This window comes from Gorilla gorilla, chromosome 14, assembly GCF_029281585.2.
Source record: "Gorilla gorilla gorilla isolate KB3781 chromosome 14, NHGRI_mGorGor1-v2.1_pri, whole genome shotgun sequence".
NCBI classification, from domain to species: domain Eukaryota; kingdom Metazoa; phylum Chordata; class Mammalia; order Primates; family Hominidae; genus Gorilla; species Gorilla gorilla.
The window spans coordinates 26,524,275-26,542,021 of NC_073238.2; the positions used below are offsets into that span (position 1 = coordinate 26,524,275).

General features: G+C 36.3%; 1 protein-coding gene across 12 annotated transcripts in view; it reads left to right on the top strand.

The window, feature by feature from the left end:
- The first annotated feature begins 13,065 nt into the window (after nt 1–13,065).
- The window catches only part of LOC101144369 (protein FRG1-like), a 55,705-nt gene continuing 51,023 nt past the window's right edge, over nt 13,066–17,747 (top strand). Inside the window, exons 1-4 of one of the 12 annotated variants that reach the window (XM_063697132.1) lie at nt 13,090–13,288; nt 14,108–14,207; nt 15,140–15,268; nt 15,398–15,467. The gene's annotated coding sequence lies outside the window, so the exon portion shown is untranslated. Of the gene's footprint in view, nt 13,545–14,024; nt 14,262–15,139; nt 15,269–15,397; nt 15,468–17,747 lie in introns of all 12 variants that reach the window. The other 11 variants (XM_055359525.2, XM_055359528.2, XM_063697138.1 and 8 more) reach the window with 11 other exon arrangements.

The following is a 17,747-nucleotide window of genomic DNA, read 5'->3' on the forward strand; positions in this document are numbered from 1 at the left end:
TGGAAGGTATAAATCCACAGGTAAAAATAAATATTCAGACAAATTCAGGATGCTCTAGTATAGTAATAATTGAATATAAACTACTTACATGTTTTTAGTAAGAAGGTTAAAATACAAAACAAAAATAATAACAACTACAATAATTTGTTAAGGGATAAGTGATATAAAAGATGTAAATTAAGACATCAAAAATGCATAATGTGGGGGAGTGATTGAGTTAAAGAGCAGAGTGATTGCTTTTCTCCATTTCTTATTATCAAAATTAAGTTGTTATCCATTCAAAATTACCTATTGAAACTATAAAATATTCTTTGCATGCTTCATGGTAACCAAAAGGCAAACATTTTTATTAGATACACTAAAAATAAAAGAACTAGAAACAAAAACACACAGAGAAAATCATTTAACTACAAAGGAAGACAACAAAGGGACAAAAAGGTACAAAAATTCTAAAAGACAACAAGAAAACAGTATATGGCAGTACAAGTCCTTATCTAACAATAATTACCTTGAATGTAAATAGATTAAATTATCCAGTAAGAAGACAGAGAATGGGTAAATGGATTAAAAACATGACCTAACTATATTCTTTCTACAAGAGACTCCCATCACCTGTAAATACACACATATATCGAAAGTGATCAGATGGAAAAATATATTTTATGACATTGGAAATCAGAAGAATGCAGAAGTAGTTATATTTATATCAAATAAAATAGACTTCAAGTAGAAAAACTGTAAATACAGACAAACAAGGCCATTATATAATAATAAAGGGGTCAATACAACAAGAGAATACAATAATTGTAAATATATAATGCACTCAACGTTGGAGAATCTAAATATGTAAAGCAAACATTAATAGATCTAAAAGGAGAGACAAAAAACTGTACAATAATAGTATGAAACCTCAACATCCCATTTTCAGCAATGAACAGATCATTGAGAGAGAATCTCAACAAAGAAACATTCAAATTGCACTCTAGATCAAAAGAATTTAACAGTTATTTACATAACATTTCATCCAACAATTGGATAATTCATTATCTTTTCACCTGCATATGGAATATTGTCCATGATAGACATGTTAGACCACAAAACAAGTCTTAACTAATAAAAAAATCAAATCATATCACGTGTTTTTTTGACCATATGGAATAAAGCTAGAAATAAACAACAGAAGGAACTTCAGAAATTGTGCAAATATATACAAATAAAACAACATATCCTTAAACAACCAATGGGTCAATAAAAAAAATTTAAAAATGTCTTAAGATGAATAAAAATGAAATCAGAACATATGAAAACTTATGAAATACAGCAAAACGGTCCTTAGAGGGAAGTTTACAGCAATACATTTCTACATCAATAGAGAAGAAAGATAATGAATAAACCATCTAACTATGTATTTCAAGGAACTATAAATTCAAGAACTAAGACCCAAATTAGCAAAAGAATATAAAGATCAGAGCACAAATATACAAAATGAAGACAAAAAATACAAACGACTAATTAAATGAAGGAATCTTTTTTGAAAAGGTAAAATTGACAAATGTTTTGTCAGACTAAGAAAAAAGAGAAAATTCACATAAAATCAGAGATGAAAAAGGATATACTATGATAGACTCTAGAGAAATAAAAGGAATCATGAGTAAGTACTACAAACAATTATATGCCAATAAATTGAAAAACTTAGAAGAAAAACGTATGCTCTGGACACATATAACCTATCAAAATTGAAGAAAGAAGAAATAGAAAATGTGAACACACCAATGACAAATAATGAGACTGAAGGAGAGATTTAGGCTCTCAGTCAAGGAAAATCCACTTCACACAGTAGCTCACAACTGTAATCTCACAGTTTAGGAGCCCAAGGCAGGAAAATCACTAGAGGCCAGGAGTTCAAGATTAGCCTGGGCAACACAATGACACTCCATCTCTAAAAATAAAAATAAAAATTCCCCAGGTATAGTGGTGTGTACTTGTACTCAGGAGACTGAGGCAGGAGGATCACTTAAGACCAGGAGTTTGAGGCTGCAGTCAGCTATGACTGCACCACTGTATGCCAGCCACAGTGATAGAGTGAGACCCTGTCTCTAAAAAAATAGAGGAAGAAAGAAAAGTTCACGACTTGGTGGTTTTCGCTGACAAATTCTACAAAACATTTAAAAAACTTATACAAATTTTTTTCAAACTATTTCAAAAAAATGAAAAGGAGGGAACTCTTCCAAACTCATTCTATGAAGACAGCATTTCCTGATTCCAAAATGAGACAAGAACAGCAAATAAAAGAAAACTCCAGGCCAATATCATTGATAAACATAGATGCAAACATTCAAAACCAGCAGTTCTAGCAATGAAAATTCAAAAGCACATTTAAAAGATTATTCACCATAATCAAGTGGTATTTACCTGGAGAGGTAAGGATAGTCTAATACATGTAAATCAATAAAATGTGATACATTACATTAAACAATGAATGATAAAAAACATATAATCATTTCAATAGATGCAGAAAAAGCATTTGACAAAATTAGACATCATTTTATGATCAAATCTCTTAACAAATTAGTTATAAAAGAACATAATAAAATAAAGATCATATGTGATAACCCACAGGCAACATTACACTGAATGGTGAAAACTTGAAAGTTTTGTCTCTAGGATCTGGAACAAGACAAGGATGTTCACTTTAATCACTTTTTTCAACATAGTACTAGAAGTCCTAGTCAGAACAATTAGGTAAGAGAAAGAAATAAAAGGCATCCAAATTGGAAAAAAAAAAAGTCAAATTGTCCCTCTTTGCAGATGACATGATCATATATGTAGAAAACCCAAATACACCACTGAGAATCAGAAATAATAAATGAATACAATAAGGTTTCAGGATACAAAAGCAACATAAAAAATCAGTAACATCTCTATACTCCAATAGCAGACTATCTGAAAAAGGGATCAAGAAAGTAATCCCATTTAAAATAGCTATTAAAGAAACAAAATACCTACAAGTAAGTTAAGCCATGGAAAGATGAAAATTATTAAACATTGATAAAAACAATTAAAAAATTAAAATAAATAGAAAGATATCCCATGTTCATGGACTAGAAGAATTAATATTGTTGAAATGATCATACTACTCGAATCAATCTATAAATCCAATATAATCTCTATCAAATTTCCAATTTCATTCTTCACGGATATTAAAAAAATCTTAAAATCCATGTGAAACTACAAAACACCCCAAATAGCCAAATAAATCTTAAGCAAAAAGAGCAATGCTAGAGGTATTACACTATCTAATTTCAAAATATATTACAAAGCTATCCTAACTAAAACAGCACGGTATTGGCATAAAAACAGTCATGTAGACCAGTGGAACAAAAATAGAGAGCCCAGGCATAAATCCACACATTCACATGCAACTTATTTTTGACAAAGGTGCAAACATTCAATGGGGAAAAGACAGTCTTTTCAACAAATGATGCTGAGAAAAGTTCATATCCACATAGAAAAGAATGAAAGTAGACCCTTATCTCTCATAATATACAAAAATCAACTCAAAATAAATTAAATGTTTAAATGTAAGACCCCAAACTATGAAAATAGTAGAAGAAAACATAAATGAAATGTTATATGTCATTGGTCTGGGCAAGGACTTTTTAGAAACACATCAAAAGACATGCACAACAAAAGCAAAAATAAACAAATGGGATTACTCCAAATAAAAACTTCTGCACTGCATAGGAAACAGTCACAAGAGTGAAGAGACAACCTACAAAATGGGAGAAAATATCTGCAAACTATTCACTTGATAAGGGGTTGATATCCCAAATTTATAGAAAACTCAAACAACTCAATAGCAAAAACACAAATAATTGGATTAGAAAATAGTCAAGAGAGTTGAATAGACATTTCTCCAAATAAGACAAAAAAATCAACAACAAGTATATGAAAAAATACTCACCATCACTAATAATCAGAGAAACACAAGTCAAATCCACAGTGAGATATCATCTCACCCTGCTTAGAATGCTTTTTATGAAAAAGTCAAAAAATAACAAATGCTGGCAAGGATGTGAAGAAAGGAGAATGTTCATACACTGTTGGTGGAAATGTAAATTAGAGCAATTTCTATGGAAAACAATATAACTTCCAAAAATATTAAAAATAGGCTTATCACATAATCCAGCAATCCCACTACTGGGTATATATTCAAAGAATATTAAATCAGTATGTCAAAGAGATTTCTGGACTCTCATGTTTATTACAGCACTATTCACAATAGCCAAGAATCAACTAAGTGTCCAACAATGAACAAATGAATAAAGAAAATGTGGCATATATGCTGTATTTGGCCATTCTTGCATTGCTATAAAGAAATACCTGAGATTGGATAATTTAAAAGAAAAGAGACATAATTGGCTCCTGGTTCCATGGGCTGTACAGGGAGCATAGTGCCAACATCTGCTTGACTAGTCAGGAAGCTTGAGAACTCATTCACTACCATGAGGATAGCACCAAGTCATGAGGGATCCACCTCCATGACCTAAACACCCCCTACCAGGCCCCATCTCTAACAGTGGGGATTACAATATAACATGAGATATGGGTCAGGACAAATATCCAAACTATATCATATGCACATTTGGCCATAAAAAAGGATAAAATCGTGTCACTTGTGACAACATGAATGATCATAGAGGACATTGTGGTAAGTGAAATAAGCTAACCACGGTAAGACAAATATCACATGATCTCATTCACATGTGAAATCTAAAAACACTGATCTAATAGAGAGTAGAAGAGTGGTTACCAGACTGGGAAAGATAGGGAGGAGAGGTTTTAACAATGTGTTATGTATCAAAATACCACATTGTACCCCATCAACATGTGAAATTATCATGTATCCACTTAATAAAAGAGAAGAAAAAAGAAAATTTAAGAGTCAAGATACTGGGGCACTGGAAGAGATAGAAGAGAAGGTGAATTGGCAATAAGGAAGAGAGAGTCTGAAAGAGCATGTCACAGAGTGGAACATTAAAGTTTATAGCATTAGAAATCAATTTTTAAGTTATTGAAAAGTTAAGTTTATAGCCATGAAAGTGAGTAGCTCAAATGAAGTGAAAGTAAAAGTCAATGAAAGATTAAATTAGAAAATATATTGCTTGGCATTCAGTAGTTACTTCAGAAATATTAATAAATCTTAAGAAAATTAAGAACGCCAAAGCATTCATAGTGGACCATTATCGTAATACAAATCTATGAGATATTTTATTCTTTCCAGTGAAGGGAGTAATTCAACAGTCTTGATTATAGGTTAGAAAATGATTTCTCCAGGTGCGACCCACTGACCACATTCATTGTATTTGAATTGCTTGAGCAATTTGTTTCAGGAGAAAATGGAAAGATTTTAAGATGGACCAACGAAATTACCACTGAGTGTCTTTAATGGAAATCTCAGCCTTGTCTAGAATAACCTGGGTTATCTGTTTCTATAGGGTCTCTGTGTCTTTTGTTTTCCTTGTTATTTACAATTCTGTTAGTTGTAGATTACTGATAGTAATGCAAATATTCTTGACTATAGACAGGCAAATGATTTATTTTGGTGGAAGTATAATTAATTTTCCTTTTTCCACCTTCCATCAAGAAGTCAGTTTTGAACCTATCAAGCAGATTTATTTCAGTGTTCCTTAGTGCCTAGATATGTGTGGCTCTTTTAATTTTCCATAAAGCTCAGTATAACATCTTACTGGCTCCCTAATTAAATAAATGAGTTAAACAAAAATCTTAGACAAGTGTTCATTTTATATTTGTAAGTTATAATTTACCCTATTTTAAGCAATTTTCCTTTATCATTCCTAAAAATACAGATTCCTATCCCCCATGCTAGACCTATTGAATCAAAATCTCAGGCCTAAGGCACAACAATTTGCATTGTTAGTAGGCTTTACAAATGATTTTTAGGCATACTAAATTGTATTAACCATTACCATTCTAATTCTTTAAACTTTAATTATTGTATTTATAATTCCATCTTCATCAAAGTAAACTTTTGGTTAGCAAAAAGGGTAGAAACCCCCTTATTCAATCAGACTGGGAACAGTAATAAACAGATTAATCACAAATTTAAGTTAGATGGAGGAATCATAAGAAGTATTAGATGTAAGTCTTTAAAACTTAACTTTAATTTAAAAGATGTGTGTAAATAAATTTGCCAGAATTTTGATGACAAGGTCAAAGCTTTGCACAGATTCAGAGTGGAGTTTCTTGTGGAAACTACGCCAATGATATGTTGTCATTGATTTCTTGTTCACTTTCTGTGAAGACAACTGGGGTAAAGCAATCTGAAATCCTAGATTACACAATTTTTCCCATTTGTTTCTAGTTGTCTTGCCAACAACAGTTAAGCTGAGAGCAGCTGTTTGAGTTTCTTATTTTTCCAACACATTTAGTTTATTTCTCAAAGAAACAACAATACTACTGTTGTTATACTCATTTTCTAAGTTTACATAATATTTATTTATTTATTTATTTATTTATTTATTTATTTATTTATTTTGAGACGGAGTCTCGCTCTGTCACCCAGGCTGGAGTGCAGTGGTGCGATCTCTGCTCACTGCAAGCTCCACCTCCCGGGTTCATGCCATTCTCCCGCTTCAGCCTCCCCAGTAGCTGGGAGTACAGGCACCCGCCACCACACACAGCTAATTTTTCTGTATTTTCAGTAGAGACAGGGTTTCACCGAGTTAGCCAGGATGGTCTCGATCTCCTGACCTAATGATCCACCCGTCTCTGCGTCTCAACATAATATCTAATTAAATCACATAACTACAAGAACAAGAACAAATGGTGTAAACATATTTAGGAATGAACACAGCTTCCCCTTAGAAACTATACAATTTCTGTGATGGAAGGAGAAATGTACAGGCATTAAAAGTAGCTCAAAGGCTTTCAGTTTGCAGTGGACATCAGCCAATAAGTTGTACAGGGGTACTAGAAAGTGCTGATTGCAAATCAGTTAAGTGGAAGTCTGTTAAGGCAGCATCCACTGTATCTTAATCTGTGAAGTGAATGTTCTAAAACTGGGTTCACTTTTGCTATAAAGGACCAGATGATAAATATTTTAGGCTTTGCAAACCATACGGTCTCTATAGCAACCATTCATCTCTACCATTGTAGCAGGAAAGCACCATAGATCCATGGATGTGCTCCAACAAAACTTTATTAAAACAGGCAGCTGGTCTGAGGGCCATGTATATATCTTGCTGTTTTCATACAGTTTTCTAAGTTAGTAGTTCCCTGCCTTTTTAACAATCAAGGATTACTTTTAATCCTCTCCTCTGATTTTATGTTTCAAAAGCCCTAAGAAAAACCCAAAAAATATATGTATTTTGTAATTTTGGGGGTTTCTTATTTTACTAATAAGTATTAATGATATATAAAGGATACCCACTAGGTCACTAGGAAATAATCAACATTATTAACACTAATGACTTAGTTCTGGATGGAAATAAGAAGTATTCGACTATATATATATAACTTAAAACCTGTATAGCTTTTTCTGGTGTAAATATATAACTTTTTGAGATTTTTCAAGTATTAAGTACAACTTTTGGGAATCCTCACACCTGGCTCCCTATGATGACATTCAAGAATTCCTTAGGATTCTGGGAATCTTAGAATGAAAGTCACTGCTCTGTAGGAATGAATGAATGAATGAATAAGAAAGGGAAGGAAGAAGAAAGAGCATGTTTACTAAATGTAAATTAATCATCAAGGAACGTTTATTTTACTAATAAATTTGTCAACTTTGGGTTGCCAAATCTAACAAAATACCAACATGGCATTCATGGTGATCACACCTCTAGTCAAATTTTATTTTAGTTCATTGACTATAGATTAATATCCTGAAATACTCAAAAATTCTGTCCTAATTCTGTGAATAATTCACTTATTAATCACCCTATACACTACTTAATGAATGGAATGGTGCTTGGAATAAAGATAATTACAGGGCTAAAACGGTTTTCTCTAGAGGCAGGCTATAGGATTTTATTGTCTGACTGGAATAAAACAAAATTAATCAATATTTTCTGCAACTGGTGGCTTTTGACTTAGTCGTCTATTAATAGCTATCAATCACTATAACCTCAGTCCTATTTCCTCCATTCTTCTTTTTGCTATCATAAAAACTTGTCCACTTTTTTCCTGTTAGATCTATATGTTTCTCCTCTTTTCTTTTCATCCAAACAACTGGACATCAACTTAGTACAGATAGTGCAATTGATCTGAACCCTACAGAACTCACTGTTCCCATTTACATAACTTACATAACTGTCAAGCTGAAATCACTCTCAAATTTTTTTAATTCAAAATTTTAATTTCATTTAATCATATTTATTTAGTCATTAGTTAATTTATTTTGAAGATAATTTTAACTTGTATTTTACATTCAGGGGTACATGTGCCAGTTTGTTACATGGGTATATCTCATAATGCTGAGTGTTAGGGTATGAATGATTCCATCATCCAGATGCTGATTTGGTATGTTTTGACTCTGTGTCCCCACCCAAATCTCATGTTGAATCGTAATTCCCAATGCAGGGGGAATGACCTGGTAGGAGGTGATTAGCTCATGAGGGCAGATTTTCCCCTTGCTGTTCTTAGATGGTAAGTGAGTTCTCATGAGATCTGATGGTTTAAACATATGGCACATCCCCCCTGGCTCACTTGGTCTCCTGCCGCCATGGTAGAACGTGCCTTGCTTCTCCCTTCACCTTCTGCCATGATTATAAGTTTCCTGAAGCCTCCCAGCCATGCTTCCTGTACAGCCTGTGGAACTGTGAGTCAGTTAAACCTCTTTTCTTTATAAATTACCCAGTTTCGGGTAGTTCTATACAACAGTGTGAGAACAGATTAATACATGAGCATAGTACCCAATAGTTAGTTCATCAAACCATGCCTTCCTCCTTCTCCCCTCTAGTAGTCCCGATGTTTATTCTTTCCATTTTTATGTCCATAAGTACCCAATGTTTAGCTCCCACTTATAAGTGAGATCATGTGGTATTTCGATTTGTATTCCTGCATTAATTTACTTAGGATAATGGCCTTCAGCTACATCCATGTTGCTTCAAAGGACATGATTTTGTTATTTTTATGGCTGCATAGTATTCCATGGTGTGTGAAATGGTTTGGAAGGTGGCCCCTATAAATCTCACGGTGAAATGTAATCCTCAGTGTTGGAGGTGGGGCCTGGTAGGAGGCGTTTGCGTCATGGGGGTGGATCTCTCATGGCCTGATAACGTCCTTGTGATAGTGAATTCTTTCGAGATCTGGTTGTGTAAGGGTGTGTGGTACTTAACCCCACTCTCATTCTCTCTTGCTCCTGCTCTGGCCATGTGATGTGCCTACTCCCTCTTTGCCTTCCATCATGAGTAAAAGCTCCCTGGAGACTCCACAAGCACCATGCAGATGCCGTCACCATGCTTCCTGTACAGCCTGCAGAGCTGTGAGCCAATTAAATCTCTTTTCCTTATAAATTACCCAGTCTCAGGTATTTCTTCATAGCAATGCAAGAATGGCCTAATAATACTGCGTGGATTTACCACATTTTATTGATCCAATCCACTGTTGATGGACACCTAGGTTGACTCCATGTCTTTGCTATTGTGAATAGTGCTGTGATGAACACACAAGTGCATATGTCTTTTTGGTAGAATAACTGACTTTCTTTGGGTCATATACCAGTAATGGAATTGTTGGCTTGAAAGGTAATTCTATTTTAAATTCTTTGAGAAATTTCCAAACTGCTTTCAACAGTGGCTGAACTAATTTACATTCACACCAATAATGTATTAATGTTCCCTTTTCTCCACAGCGTCCCAAGATCTGTTGTTTTTTGATTTTTTAATAGTAGCTATTCTGACTGGTGTAGGATAGTATCTCGTTTTGGTTTTGCTTTGCATTTCTCTCATGATTAGTGATGTTAAGCCTAATCTTTGCCACCAGAAAACTGGGAAAATACAGTGTTGCTTGTCAAAATAAATTGTTTTACTTTGCTTTAAAAATAATCAATTGAGTAGTATATTTCTTCCAGCAAAATTAAGAAGTAAACATTTAGAAATGTACAGTACCTTGCTGTTAAGTCTTCACACAAGTATACCAATCGAACATAAAGGCCATCTTAAACTTTCATTTGAAATGAAAGACAATTTTTAAGAGGTTAAGGGCTAGTAATTTGTTAAAGTACTGAAGTTAAATTAGCTCAAGTAAATACAAAGACTTTCCTTTAATTAAAGCCTTTTAAATGAACACTTTAAAGCATAGTTGGTTTCTCCCTCAAATCTTGTCCAAAGACACTGTTAACAACTCAGTATATCAAAGAAGGTTTCAGACATGATTATGAAGCTCCCTCAACTTACAATGTGCTATTTGCAACCTTAGATGGCTATCATTCTGGCTTTTCTACTTTTTAGCAACAATAAGCACACCCTTCCCATTTCTCCCCAACCCTGACTTACCCCTCTTTGCATTTAATATATAATTTTTTGCAGAGTGTTCTTACACGTCTTTAACTGTAAATATGACAAAAGCACACCATATAGTACACGTGCCACACGTATAAATTGTTGTATCTAGTCATACAATTTTCCTTTTAAAGAAGGAATATTTTATTTTCAAAAAGCAAAGACTCTAGGAATCTTTTCTAGCTGTCAGTCATAAAAACATAAATTCTTGGTTAGATTCCAAAATTTGCCTAAGAACCACTTGTGGTACTTGTCAAACACATGTATTCTGAGTCCCATCCGTGATCTTCTGAATCAGAATCAGCAGGTGAGAGGCCTGGGAATACACATTTTAAACAAACGTCCACGGTGATTACGATTAGTCAAGCTTGAAAAAAATTTCACTAGGATCTTTATGACTGAATAACCTCACAAACATAGGAAAGTTACTGGAGAAAAATATGAGCAGAATTTCAGAATTCTGCCTTTGCTGAAAGTGTTTGTTCCCTCCTCCTCTACTCATCAAGACCTGACTGTTTATGTAACTCCCCCAAACCATCAACACCTGGGAGGAGTTGAAAATGATTTTAATGAAGAAGAAGAGCTGATGTTTAATTTCAAAACTGACTGTGACAATAGAAGGGAGAGACATGAATTTATCTTGATTCTAACACAAAGCATTGTATTTGAGTCTACAAACGAAATTGGTTTCATTTTTATTTTTTGTAAGTTTTTGCCAAACTCTATGCATATATAGAGGCTGGGCAAGAAAGAAAGAAATCCAGAAATATGGCATATGCCATCCCTTATTTATTTCCCCATGCGACCAGCCAACAGCTTCTTCACCTAGTCCCTGCTTCAAGCTGAATTTCTGTCTACTTCTCTATTGGAAATGGAGCTTCCCTAAAGACTGCCTCAATGTCAGTTACCCACCGGCCTTTTTTCCATCTTGTGCTCCTAAACTTCAATGATATTAAATGATATTACCCTTTCTAGAAATTCTCCTTAGCTTTGATTTTATAATTTTACTCTAACTCTGTTTCACTCCTTCTTTTATAGCCTTTCTTTTCTCTATCCCTTTACTGCAGACATGTTGTACGGCTTTGTTCTTGACCTTCTGAGCTCTCCATATTCATTCCCTCAGAGCTTGTATCCATTTTCTTGGTGTCGGCCTTCCTGACTATCTGATTATTACCATCATATAACGAAGTTGGTGATGAGCATAGCTAACATATCCTAGGCATTTTCCATGTAGGTTATCATAAGCACCCTATATAATTCGTACCATTTAATTCTTCAACCCTAAATGATACTATTACTAACCACATTGTATGAGATGAGGAAACTGAGATTTTCATCAAAACCGCGGAAAGCAAACATGAGAAGCCCCTGTGTGTCTCCTTTGTTAATGCCTCTGGACATCATGGCATGTGGATTGCCCTGGAATGGGGATTAGGAAGCGCAGCACTGTGAAAACACCAGAAAATACGTTATGATAGCGGGTAAGGCCACTCATCTCTGCACATTGAGACGGTTTTGTTTCTGAGTCAGGTTTGAGATGAGCCAATCCTGACTCCATGGTACCACCAGGGATCACGAATTTAATAAAATCTTCGTGGATGCTCGGAACCCAACTGGTCTCTGTTTTCTACTTTAGGGAAAGAGCCACAGCTTGAGTGGAGTGGGGTGGTTTTGGTGTCACATACGCGATCAATAATACCCACCGTTTTGGTGTCACATACGCGATGAATAATACCCACCGCTGCAGAGGAATCACCGTGGACTACTCCTCGTTTCATCCCATGCTCTTGCGATGGATCCCTCTCACCTGTTTACTGATTTCATTCAAATTCTCCAGCGAAAACAGGACCCCGACTTGCCTTCTCTATCCTGGTTCCCATCACTCTGCTTTACAGGCCTGTCCTGCTCACGGCTCCTCACACCAGCGCTGCACGGCTCCCTCCACACCTCCGCCCTGTTTCCTCCATCAGACAGGACTAGCTTCCTCCATCTCTATCGGGCAAAAGCCTGCCCAGCGTTCAAGACCCTCCACAGATGCCGCCTCCACGATTAGCCTTCTTTCTGACCCCTGAGCCTGTAACACGCGCCACCATAACTCTCCACCTCAGCCCACATTCCCACAGCACTCACGACGTCCGCGGCCCTCAACATGGTGCTTCATTCTATTTTAGGGTATTTCCTGCTTGTTTCCTACACACACAGTCGCACGAGGCACAGCCCCGAGTGACCGGCGCAAGAGTGGCCCGCGCTTCCAGCCGCGCCGCCGCAGGCCAACGAGGGCAGCCTAAGCCGCTTCCCGCCCCCGCGGGGACCGTCGCCAGCCCGCAGCTCTAGCGGGAGGCCGTTTCACAGCGCGCCCGGCAGCCCCGCCACCGCCAGCACCGGCGCCTCGGGCGGGCTTTACTCCCCTCGGGGAGGTGCGAATCCTCAGGGGCTCCTCGAGAGGGAGCCAGGGAGCAGCTGCGTGCGGCACCTTTCGGCCATCTGCGGCCGCCGTAGCTCCCCAGCAGAAACTCGGAAGTGGAAATCTCAGCCATTCAGCATTTGGGTCAAGACGGAGGCGGGTTCTGGACAGACGTACGCTGTCGGGGAGTGTTTACTTTGCCTCCACTTCTGTTCCTCCCCGCCCTGGTGCTGCTCCGGGTCACATACTCGTCCTGAGCCAGCTTCAGCCTCTCCGCGCAGAAGTCTCCTGGAGCCAACTTCTGCGAGTCGAGTACTCTTATGTGAAGTCTACCAAGCTCGTGTTCAAGGGAACCAAGGTGAAGCGGTGGGTCCTGCAGCTGTGGCGGGAGCCTCCTCAGTTCTTTTCGGACGCACTCCAACCCCGCGAATCCGGTGGAAGTCGTGGCGTGGAGAGCTGGCTTTGTGGCATCCCAGGCTTCGCCCTGGCCCCTGTCCGGGCTGGATGGAGGCCGGACCGCGGTTCCTGGCGCCTGTGCAGAGAGGGGCAGGTGACCCGTGGCCCCGTATCCACGAGTTTGGGTCCCCTGAGGCATCTCTCCAGGCCTCTGCCTGGTGGGTCTGCGTTAGTCTAATCTTGTAGTTCATGATGATAACTTCCTTTATTAGGGATTATTCTTTTCTCCATCGTCTCTTCCTGGAAAGGTTATTGATTACTTTTTTCTCAGCTAATATGTAGAGTGAAACCAGGATGAATCACACGGTGGTTGAGGTGTATATGGGCTTTGATAGGAATATGGGCTGGAACCTGCACTCTATCATTTACTAATTTTGTAATTTGTGGCAAATTGGTTAATATGTCTGAACTTCCATTTACTCATTAAGAGATCAAATATCTTTGAACCTCCGTTTACATATTTATACTTTCAGACCATTTTTTATACCTTTAGAAGACTGTGAGGATTAAATGAGAGAACATATATGCAGTAAATAAATTGAACCAAATGTGAGGAGGAGGTCATAGTGGTAATTTATTAGCTCTTTAGGAGAAAAATACCTGTGCACTCATATCCCCGCTTCTTTTTTCACTGGCAGATTTGCCCGAGGTTGACTGTACATACAAATATTGAGCATTTCCTCCTGGTCTCCGTGATAAACAGAAGTTTTGATATTTTTAGGCGAGATGGAAAGAAAGTATCAAGGAGTGAGCTGAAGCCACTGCCCTTGAGAACCCTCTCGAGGAGTCTGGGCTCATGAAGATGCCAGAATAAGTGGCAGGTATATCCTGAATGAATGTGAGATTTTTACTCTGTGAATTTCCTGTGAGAAGTGGTGAGTTATCTTCTGAAAACTTTATGATGATAATGCAGACAAGAGTGTCTTAAGATTATCGTAATAATCATAATTAATGCTTGTATAGCACTTTCAGTGTGCCAAGAAATAGTTGTAGGTACTTTGCACATTAACTTTTTTCAAATCGCTCTTGGTTTTTTATTTTTTTATTACGATGTAATTCATAATTATAAAATTCACCCTTTTGTACAGTGGTTTTTAGTATATATTCAAGAGGTTCACCACTGTCTAGTTTCTCAGTGTTTTCGTCATCTCAGAAGGAAATCTCTTCCTACCCATTAAAGCAGTCACATCCCATCCTCCCCCTCTCCTAGTCCTTGGCAACCACTCGTCTGCTATCTATGTGAAATTGCCTATTCTGAATATTTCCTAAGAAATCATGCAACATGTGGCCTTTTGTGTCTGGCTTCTTTCACTTATAACATTCTTGAGGTCCATCATTGTTGTAGCACTTTTTCCTTTTTATGGCTGCATAGTAGTCCATTGTATGGATGTAACATTTTGTTCATCCATTCATCAGTTGATGAACATTTAGGTTGTTTCCCCTTTTTGACTATTGTGACTAATGCTAGTGTGAATATTCTTATGTAAGTATTTTTGTGGGTGTATGTTTTCATTTCCCTTGGGTATACATACTTAGGAGTAAAATTGCTGGGTCATATGGTAACTCTTTAACTTTTTGAGGAAAGCCAAACTGTTTCCTGTAGATGCTGCACCATTTTACATTTCCACCAGCAATGTGTGAAGATACATATTACCTCTTAATCCTCACAATAGCCTTAAGTGTTATTATCCTAACTTTTTAAGTGGGGAAACTGACTCACAGAGAGATTCAGTACCTTTTCCAAAAATTGCAGAGCTAAGAAGTGACAGAATCAGGATTTAAAATCTGGAAGTGTGGCTCTACAATCTGCTTTGAACTTTAACATAATATGTACAAAGCCTGAAGCAAATTCTCAGCACTGTATTTAAGAGAGCATAGCAATGTAAGTCTTCCTAAATCAATAATTTATAAATGAAACAGCTTAAAAGACTTCCAAGTTTCAATCTTATGATATTTATTTATCACACAAATCAATATACCTAAACTCATCTATATAAATTATGTCCTGTAGTAAGAAGAAAAAGAGCAAAGATAAGAAGAGAAAAAGAGAAGAAGATGAAGAAACCCAGCTTGATATGTTGGTGAGTCAGTTTTCAGTGCTTTATTCTGAAAAAAGTTAACATTTCTTGAGATCTCATTGAAAACATTTTCCTAGTTAGAAATTTATGATGTATTCATATTTGTCTTAAAGTGCTTAAATATTACCTACAGTTGTAAATTCCATTTATTCTTTAGCACAGTAGATGCTACTGATGCCTTTACTTCATTATCAGAACACAGCACAGGAGAGAAGAATTACAACTCTCTGACTTAGTAGGCACCATTAGACTGCTTAATAGCTGGAGATTCTGATACATAATTTTAAAGGCTTAATGTAAATGTTATTCAACCAAATATATTTTACAAGTTATTTTCTTTGAACATGTATACATTTTAGTTGTAGAAGTCAGTTGTCTCTTAAACGAAGTGTCTTCACAGGAAAAATCATTATTTTGTGAACTCTGAAACAAATGAAAATTTTAAATACAATATCAGGGTAGCCTGTAAATGATACTGGAAATAAATTGACCCAAACACACTTAACCAGCCTGTTTTCTGTTTGGCTGTTTCCATACTTTTTTTTTCTCTTTTAAAACTTGGTAAGTTGCATTTTGAATCTTCATAAATTATGGTAGCTTAAAAAATATATAAAATATGGAATGGTATAAAGCTAATATTCTGGAAGAATCATTGTTTTTGAATTGGCAAATCAACAATTCTAAAATTAGGGTAAATATCTAGCGTAGATATGTAGATGTGGAATTGCTGTGTCAAAGGATAGGTGAATGTTTAACTATATAAGAAACTGCCAAAAATTTTCTAAAGTGGTTGTGATATTTTACCCTCCCACCAAGAATGAATTAGTTCTCCAGTTACATCCTTGCCAAGAGTTGATGGTGTTATCAGTCTTTTCTCCCAGTCTGAGTTTTTCCCAGTCTGAGTTTCTTAATGGTGGTTTTCGGATGGACACCTTTTTTTTTTTTTTTTTTTTTTTTTTTTTGAGATGGAGTCTCACTCTGTCGCCCAGGCTGGAGGGCAGTGGCGCGATCTCGGTTCACTGCAAGCTCCACCTCCCAGGTTCACGCCATTCTCCTGCCTCAGCCTCCCAAGTGGCTGGGACTACAGGCACCTGCCACAACGCCCAGCTAATTTTTTGTGTTTTTAGTAGTGACAGGGTTTTCACCATGTTAGCCAGGATGGTCAGAAGCTTTTAATTTTTATAAATCTTAGTTTATTTTTTTCTTTTATGGTTATGGCCTTATCTCTTTGATCTAAGAGATCTTTGCTTACCCCAAAGTCAGGAAAATATTCTACATTGTCTTTTAGAGGCATCATAGTTTTAGTTTTTACATTAAATCTGTCATTAATCTCAAATTAATTTTTGGCATGGTGTGAGTTTGGTTTCAAGATTTACTTTTTTTTTTTTAATATCTTGATAGCCATTTGTGCCAGCACCACTGGTGTTTCCTTTTTCCATTAATCCAGTTTCGTATATTCATAAAAAATCAATTAACTTTCTATGTATTGGTCTATTTCTGGACTCTGTTCTATCGATTTTCTGTTTTTCTTTTGGTATATTTCTCTTGATTGCTATAATTTCATGAAGTCTTGAGATAAGGTAGTGTGTGTCCACCAACTTTGTACTTACTAACTATTAGTTTATTAATTTCTACAGTGAAGCCTGTTAGATTTTCTCGGAGAACAGTATTGAGTCCAGATAATTTAGGGGAGAATCAACATCTTAATATTGGGCCTCAATATTTCATAATTTTCAATGTAGCAGTCTTGCATGCCTGTTTAAAAATTTATTCTTAAGTATTTTATAATTTTACACTACTGTCAGTAGAACTTTTGAATTTGATTTTCCAGTTGTTTGCTGTCAGTATATATAGATATACAATTGATTTTTGTATAGTGACTTTGTAGTCTGATAAGTCTGTTTCACTTCTTACTTCTAATGATTTGTTTATATAGAAAACTAAGAAATTTGCAATTATATTTCCTGTGACTATCGTTTTACTTCTTTCTTCCTAATCCTTATGTCTTGTCTTGCTTTTTATTGGTTTATTATACTGTTCAGGACTTCCATAGTGTTGAACAGAAGTCACGAGAATGGGCATAATTGCATTGTTTCCAAGCTTAGGCAGAAAACTTTTAGTAGTCCACCATATGGTATGATGTCTGTAGGATCTGCAGAGAAAACCTTTATCAAAATGAGGACATTCCTTTTAAACTTTGTTTCTTGGGAGTTTTTATCATAACGATGTTTAATGCTGTCCAGTGCCTCTTTCTGTATCTGTTGAGATGATTATACAACTTTC